The sequence below is a fragment of the Montipora foliosa genome, chromosome 10 (assembly GCF_036669935.1).
Source record: "Montipora foliosa isolate CH-2021 chromosome 10, ASM3666993v2, whole genome shotgun sequence".
Classification (NCBI taxonomy): domain Eukaryota; kingdom Metazoa; phylum Cnidaria; class Anthozoa; order Scleractinia; family Acroporidae; genus Montipora; species Montipora foliosa.
Genome location: NC_090878.1, coordinates 28,365,644 through 28,374,118, shown reverse-complemented (window position 1 = coordinate 28,374,118; position 8,475 = coordinate 28,365,644). Strand labels below are relative to the sequence as shown.

At 38.4% G+C, this 8,475-nt stretch overlaps 1 protein-coding gene across 1 annotated transcript in view; it reads left to right on the top strand.

Moving 5' to 3' along the window:
* The first annotated feature begins 3,690 nt into the window (after positions 1 to 3,690).
* The window catches only part of LOC137972412 (dedicator of cytokinesis protein 7-like), a 125,496-nt gene continuing 120,711 nt past the window's right edge, over positions 3,691 to 8,475 (top strand). Inside the window, exons 1-3 of the mRNA XM_068819122.1 lie at positions 3,691 to 3,817; positions 5,826 to 5,908; positions 7,643 to 7,790. The gene's annotated coding sequence lies outside the window, so the exon portion shown is untranslated. The remainder of the gene's footprint in view (positions 3,818 to 5,825; positions 5,909 to 7,642; positions 7,791 to 8,475) is intronic.

Here is an 8,475-nt window from a genome sequence, read left to right as displayed (position 1 = left end):
ACAGAGTCAACTGTCAATAGCCAGTGAATACAAATCATGCTAAAATTAGAAACCATAAAAAAACTTTGTCAGTTTAAGGTCAAAAAAGAGTTTTACTGGTGCACCTTATTCCACCTTATCTCTGAAAATGAGATCATTCACATTTTGATGTATGTCATTGAAGCGCACCAGCTTGGCTTGGAACAAGAATCAGCAAAATACGGCACTGCAGCCTAGAAAAGATGACCTTCAAACAAGATCCGCTCCAACACTAAATTACCTGTAGGTGCTTTAAACAAACTTCTGAAAACACAAGCAAGTGAAATGCGCTCGCTCGAGCAACACTAATCTTGCAATGCATCTCGGGGCTATCGTGCAATGAATCTCGAGATTTGCATGCCTTAGTTTGCCCAATTATAAATGCTATGCCTTGCGGATTGGGTTCTGAGGTACACTCGGCATTTCTTCGGGCCATTGAGTTACAGTCTTCGGATTGCCGTCGGACACCGAGCACCACCGAACGAATGCTCAGCTAATCACATGGCAGAAAAAACCATAATATTCGTTTCTTTGAGTTGTGGCGGATTTCCTCTGGATTTTCCTGTTGTTTTCACGGTAATTAGTATCATCATGAATCGACTTAGATATATATTGAAAGTTGTCAGAGCTAGTTCAAACTGTGTTGTTCTGTGGTTGAGAAAACATTTCGCTTCAGATTCTTCGCATTGTCGGTCGAGTTTGCAACGAGGGCAGTGGCATGTTATGTCAATGGCTACCATCACCATCAACTACTACAGGGCATTTGGTCTTACAAAATCTTCCTTCTTTGAGGCTGCCTGCATTGATCAGGTCTCTCTACTCGAGCATTTCCCTTCTCATTGAGAACGACTAGTTTTAGGAAAGAGCTCATTTCAATTACGTGTTTATAAACATAAGGCAAAATTTTCGTGTCACTTTCGGGGCACATGGAAAAACAGTTGGGCAAACGATTAAAAAAGCACTTGTTCTCTTGCATTTTGGAGCAAAAGAAACAAACAAATCAACTGTTTCTTTACATAATTTGTAAACAAAGGAAAAACCAATTAAACCACTTTAATTAAAAAGACGCATCCGCAGAAATAACAAAGGGTTTAGTACCCAAGGAAAAAATTTGTGGAGTAGCTTTTCCTTTAAGTATAAGCTGTTAATATCACTGGTATTCTTTCTGTTTTGGTCGTTGTCGTTCTCTTTCTCTCTCCTTTAGTTTCTGTTCTAGTCATAGGTCCTCCAGGCATCGATATCATGCAACCTTATCAGAGCTTCTAAAGATACATGTATGCCAAAAATTACCGTACAGAGAAGTAAGCAGCTCTAAGCAAATTAAAGATAAACACTCAGCTTTAAATTTATATCCCTCCGATGCGTGACTTGAATAACTTCGTAACCACCAGTGTGGACCACAGTTATCCTTATATGTCAACTGGATTGAAACCAGCGAAAAATGCAGAAAGAAAGCATTTTCCAAACCGTTGACACAAAAAGCGTTGACTGTGTAAGAACTATAGTTGATGTAGTATGGCCGTGTAACTGCGTCAAGCCACAGAAAGCATGCAAAAATGAAGCCTTCTTTATGTTTAGGTGAGTTAACCTGGGTTGCGCCTGCAATCCTATCCAAAACCAAAACCTGGTCAGCGGTTAACTTTAAAAAAAAAACCCAAAAAACAGTTCACCTCAGTGAGCTCGAAGCTTGAGCCTGCGATATGATCACATGATACTGGTCAGTGGATACCTTGTTTTGACACGTGTCAATTCATCATAACCATGGATGTCAAATATCAAAGATCTTTGGTGTAAACTAGTGGTGAAGGGGTGGACATACGGATGGATGATGACTTCATGGCTATAAAACCAAAATTTTCTCATCGATGGGTTACCATATTGCCTAATTAGGCCTAAACGAAAAGGTTAACTTTTATGAATGTTTAGCATACTCTCTGTATTGGTAAAACAATGACCTGTGACTTGTGACCTGTGTTTTGTACCTGCGGTTTTCTATGGTGCTCTGTGCGTGGGAGTGCATGCAGCTCCGCTACAACAATTATTCATGGATTTACTTCAAGTTGACAGTCTTCCTCATGAGCTTTATTTGCTTCCTTGGTGTACATGTATCAACTTTTTCCATGCTTTCCAAATTGACATCTATGTTTGCTACGATTCTTCCCATCTTCTGTGCATGCTGCTAATAAGTTGTGCGCCCACATATTGACACTTGAAATATATGGTACAACTTGGTTTTGCATTACAGCTTTACGGTATTTCACAGCGCCCCTCTGCATTCTCTGCGTAGCTTATTCCTCTTGCGCCAACAATACTGCTAGCCACACAGGCTAGACAGAGAGCGACTTATCTACCAAGGTAAAGTTATCCTGAGGCTTGAATGTTCAACACTTTTCTACATGTATGTGAATTACGGGTTTGAGAGTCAGGCATACGTGTATGAATATTGTATCTACTTTTCTACATTGTTCCTTCATTTCCTTTACTGGGGTTAACATTTGCCATCTCATTCTTTACAATGGCATGAATGCACCATTTGCACAATAATCTCATTATCATTATCATTATTATTGTTATTGTTATTATTACCGGTATTTCAGGTCTAGCAGTATAGTGGGACAATAATTTTTTTCTTAATTTGCGAGTGGGCGGAATTCTGCGAATCCTGCTTTGAGATTGAGCGGAATTTTTCTATCTTGTTCCCCAACCCAGGCGGAATCCAAGCCCTGGTTGCGTGAGCTTGTGTGATGACCTTAAATTTCCATCTTTTTTGACACCACATCCATTTACATACAGACATTAATGTTTCAAAACAGATTTTTATTAGACGAGAGCTTTGGAAAATTAATAGATTTAAAATAATTATATATATAATTATATATATATTATCTTTGAAGCGTTCAGTTATGTTGGTCATTTACTGCATTCACCATCAAGCGCAGTGCGAGTTAACAATTAAAAAAGTGATTTTCAGCTAGGAAGAGAGCGAGAGGGAAAAAAAAAATTTACCAGCCAAGGGTCAGTTTGTATAGCGAAAAACTGTAACCTTGGTCTTGAAAAAGCTGCAGCATTTTCAAGACCCTGGTCCCAGTTTTTGGCTATACGGACCTCCCAGCGGGCAAATAACACATATTTGTCATACCGTAACTAGTTTAATGGCCAAACTCCCATGAAACTCTTATAGCACAGTGATAGAGCATCTGAACTACACATAGTAATCACAAGGTTTGACTACAAGGGAGCATGCACTCAGATTTATTCTGAGTATCCCTGAATCATTGTTGAAAAAGATTGCATCTCAGCATTTTAAAATTCAGACAAACATAGCTTATCTTCCCTGTGATATTGAAAAAAAAGTATTAATTAAACCATAATTTATTGATTTTAATTGACACCTACATTTGCAGTAATTATATATTTTCATTATGTTCGAGAACATGGGACTGTGGCACCTGATAATGGTTTAAATTATGATTGTGATAAGAGAGAGAACCTCTTGAAAAAGTTTGTTTTTCTTTTGGTATTAGCCAAAGTGTAATTTATTGCTATATATGTGTAGTTTGATTTCTCACTTGTTTCTAGACAATAATAAAATATTGCGGGTATTCTCCATCACCTTACAAAGTACCTGATTGTAATCCTAATCTTTCTCTTTCTATTAATTATAAACAGATACCAATTCCGTTGTTCTGATGAAGGGAAACCAGACTCAAGACGCAAAGTAGTCCGCTCACCAAGTTTTGTGAAATCACTGCCTCATCAAATTTATGAAAGTGATGAGAAAGGAAAACTGCAAGAGCAGGTTAGACGTGGGTTCTTTTTACTTTCTAAATGGAAGAGAAATGGTTGTGATCATGTGTATCCACTGCACTGTGCAGTGGTAAAAAAACCCTAGACAACATCGACAATTTACACGAAGTTGTTGAAATATAAATATTGAAAGTCAAAACTTTCAACTCACTGTACAAGATTACGACTTTAGGAATCACATTGTTTAACATTCGAAAGAAAAACTAAAATCAAAGAACAAAATAAAATACCTGCACATGTTACATGTACATGTAAAACAGTTTGATTTGATGATTTGAGGTCGATACGTGACATGAGAACTTAAATAACAACACACCGGCTGATCGCTGAACATGTTTGTTTCCCATGGATAAATGTTAGGCTTGTTTTCTTGCATGACAAAATCTTCTTTCCTTTAAAATTGTGGCAAACTATTAATTTGACCACACCTTTTTGCCGTTCAAGTCGAATTCCATGTATGTGTAGTGCATAAAATACTGCCATCAAATGTTTTGTTGATAGTCATCTGGCCACAAAATCAATTGCGTGCTGATTCTCTTTGCAATGTTGACAATGCCATCCCACCCGTCCCCTAACACACATTTGGGAGACAAGTGACCAGCGTGAACCAGGGTCTTTTCTCAACGACAATGGCTGCAGAGAAGAGAGACCCTGGGAAGGAGGTTGCTTGAAGACAAGCTTAGTCGTGATGGTTTGATGCCCATGTCACATAGACAATAATTTATGTTGATCATAAATGAATGAAGAGGGTAGTTTCTAAAGAAACTGTGGTGCTGCGTTGGTGGGGAAGTAGTGTACAAAAATTTGGTTTTATCAACAGAGTTGATAATGTAAATTGGCCACCGTACAGAGATTCTGAAATCTGACGTTTCGAGCGTTAGCCCTTCGTCAGAGCAAATCGAGGAATTATGGGTTACGTGTAGTTTTTGTAGTAGAGTAGGAGCTACGCAATTGGTGGTAACATGGCAACGGGAAAAATAGGAATATATTAGTTAAATGAAAAGCGTTCGTTAATACCGTGAGGATTAAGGGTGCCGATTTGGAAGATGAATTTTTGTTCTAGATGTAGGGAAAGGGAAATGTGTTTTTTGGAGTGGTTAGGGAGATTAAATTGACGAGCGACTGGCTTAGATGCATCTTTGTCATTCTTCTCAACATCGCGAAGGTGTTCGCAGAATTGGTCACCTAGTCGTCTACCTGTCTCGCCAATGTATAATTTGTTGCATAATGTACAGGTTATGCAATAAATGACATTTGCGGAGGTACATGTGAAACGATCGGTGATCTTAACAGATCGCTTAGGTCCCGATATCTTGCTAGTGTTAACAATGAAAAGACAAGTTTTGCATCGTGAGCACGCGCATTTGAAAGTGCCGGGTTGCTTGTTAGTTTTGAGCACGCTTCTAACTAAAAAGTTGCCTACGTTTTTGTCGCGTTTGAATGAAATAAGTGGAGGTTGCGAAAAGATTCTACCAGTCTCGGGATCATTTTGGAGTAAGTTAAAATTACTAAGAATGATGCTTTTGACTGCATGATTATGAGGATGGAAAGTGAGGGTGAATGGAATTCTGTCATTCTTTTGTGACGTTTGTAGTGATGACTGTCGATCAAATTGTTGGGCGCGATGATGGCCCGCTTTGACCACAGAGACAGGGTAGCCACGTTTTTCGAAGAACTGGCACATCTCTGATTTGCTGGAAAAATCGGAGTCATCACTACATAGACGTCGAAGTCTAAGAAATTGAGAATAAGGAATGGAGTGCTTGACATGTGGATGCGATGATGAATACAACAAATTAGCTTTCAGAATCTCTGTACGGTGGCCAATTTACATCATCAACTCCATTGATAAAACCAAATTTATGTTGATCATACCCTTGCCAGAATGCCTAGCTCAGATGCTGGAGTTGAATTTCTTACTACCCTTAATAGCCTCCACCCGAGTGCGTACTCAAGTGATGTGTTTTTGGAAGCAACAGCTCTTGATCTTTCCTTTACAGGGTAAGAGTACCTCACAACTGAAATTAAACCAAACAGGAAAGGAAAAGGATGACAGTTTGCCCAGGGGCAGCTGGGCATCCAGGTAACAATATTAGTGTTCTTCAATGTATAAAAATATTAAATCGAAATAACTATAGGTCAGTTTGTGCGGGCGAGAGCAACATAAGGAGTTCCAGGGTTACAAAGGGTTTTAACTATGTTGTAACACAGTAGTTATAAGTTTGTTAAAATCAAAGCAGTGTGCACTTCAAATTTATGAATAGGTTAGTTGTCAGACATAACACATACAAGTTTGTGAGGCTTGGCAGGAAGGAAATTTAATGTCTAATTGTACACATTTAAATCAAACTATGGGAAATGGTACTGCCATTTGGTGAAGTTTCGCGAACGAACTATTGCTCGAAAATTCGCAGTGCATTTTCTGGAAGATCAAACTATTGCTCGAAAATTCGTCGCAGAGATGAAGAGTGAATTATTGTTCGAAAAATCACACCGATTGACACAATAGACGTTGAAAAATTGCAGCGAAAAATCAGTGAAATATCGTTTCAAACGAAATTTCCTCGAAAAGCTGCGAAAAGCCAGGAATTTCATCGGAAATCACTTGCATTGCTTTTGCACAGTACTGTATTGAACTGGTACAATTGTAATTGTACTGGTTTATTTTTATCAACCGTCTGAAAGAAGGATTTTCCTTTTTTTGGGGTGTAGTTAAAAAACAGGGACTAGGTTTTTAGGGGGTCTAAGAAAGATCATGTTATTTCTTTCTTTCTTCTACTTTCCTACCCCTCCCTCATCTTCCCCATCACCTCTATCCAACCTCCCTTTCTTTCACAGTTCTATCCCCCCTTATTTTGCAGGTGGCCCCCCCCCCCCTCCTTGCATACCCTTATGCCCACTCTCTCTATGACAGACTTTAGACAGTATACTCATTACAAGACTTTCTTTTTTACTCACCCGAACTTGAACTTGAACTCCCTGCCTCTGGATCTGTCCAAATATTTTATTATTCATCCCAGGCCACTCTCGGTCCAATTTATTCACAATTAGACTTCGCAAGTTTCGTTGGAAGAAGACAGCTCGGCAATGCAGTGTGTATCACACAAAATATTTTATCAAAGATTAGATGACTTTAAGCAAAAGCAGAAGCGAAATATATCACAACTAACCATGTTTATCGAAGATCAATTTTACAATGAAGCAATGGAAAACAACTATCGGCCTTAAGTGAATTTTCTGAGTTACTGTGCAACTAAACAATTCAAGTAGAAGAATGTGTATAATGTCTCTATAACTACCAAAATTTAAAGTTATTAGAATTAATGCTACCTTTTGAGGTTCATTCTAATTTTCCTTGGTTAGTAGTGTTAGATGAGGAACAAATTAATTGATGACCAGTTTTGAACTGTCATTTGTTGTGCTGTGCATAATCAGCAATCAACACTGATTGTCATGGTTTTCATCATATGATAAAAATAAAATTTACAATAGATACTGTATATTGGACAAAAGTCTTCCGTTGGTTTCAAGTCAAATTACACTTTAAAGATGGTGGACACAAAATATTTAATTCAGTAAAAATGTTGAAATAAATTTCAGTATTCAGCGTACCTTGGGCCACTGTTTAATGTGGCTTTTTATCTCTGGCATAACTTAATTAAAAGTAAGGCATTATAATTTTTTGGGTGCCAGATGAATTTTTCCAAGGTCCTTGTAAAACATACATGTAGTTGATGGACTGGATCTCTTAAGATTGATTGGCATACTGTAGATTGATTGGGCCTGAAATGTCAATCAACTTATCGTTTCCTTGCAGCATTTTTGATCTGCAATCCTGCAACCCTGATCCTCTATTGCCCTCTGTTCTTGAGCGTACTCCTGCAGAAGAAGTGGATCTTGCAAATGAAGAGGATCGTCAATTGCACAGAATACATTCGTTGTTTTCCATATATTCCATTCAACAGGTAAGTGGATCAATAAACTTAAGAAATACCTCTTAAGTGAGACTCAGCTGCTGGGTTTTCAAAAGGAGCTGGCAGATGGTGAAACACACTGGTCACCTTATTTCCGTGGAAATTACCCCAAATGGTATGAATAATCTGAGAAACATTCGCACAGAATGTGAGCTTTGGATAGGCAAAGCTTTGTTCATGAAAAACAGAAGAGACTAACCTGGATTCTGAGTAATTTTGGTGGCAATTTGTTTCCTTGCCCTTTGAGATGACTTTAAGTCAAAGGGGGTGTTCAAGGATCGAGCAACTATATTTTTGAGGCAGTCGCCTAGCAGTCCAGTCCATGGTGTAAGTTACTTGATTTGCTAACTACATTTAATTTTAAAGTGTGACAATGTGACATTCCCGAAAGGTCTTTTTGGCCACAACAGATACAATACAATTTTGTCTCCACTTCACAACGAATGAAACACACAGCTAATAGGCAAATAAGTTTATTTGGGGAGGGCCTGGCAAGAACCAACCCAAACATTATGTGAATAAGAATCTACATAACTCGCTCAATAACTGTTTGTTGATGGGTATAAACTCCTGTAGCCGACCACTTGTGCGAATTGTCCATATGGAAACTTATGAGGAGTCCATCCTCAAAGCAGATCTGAACATATTACAATAGGTATTTGACGAGTGTTTCTAT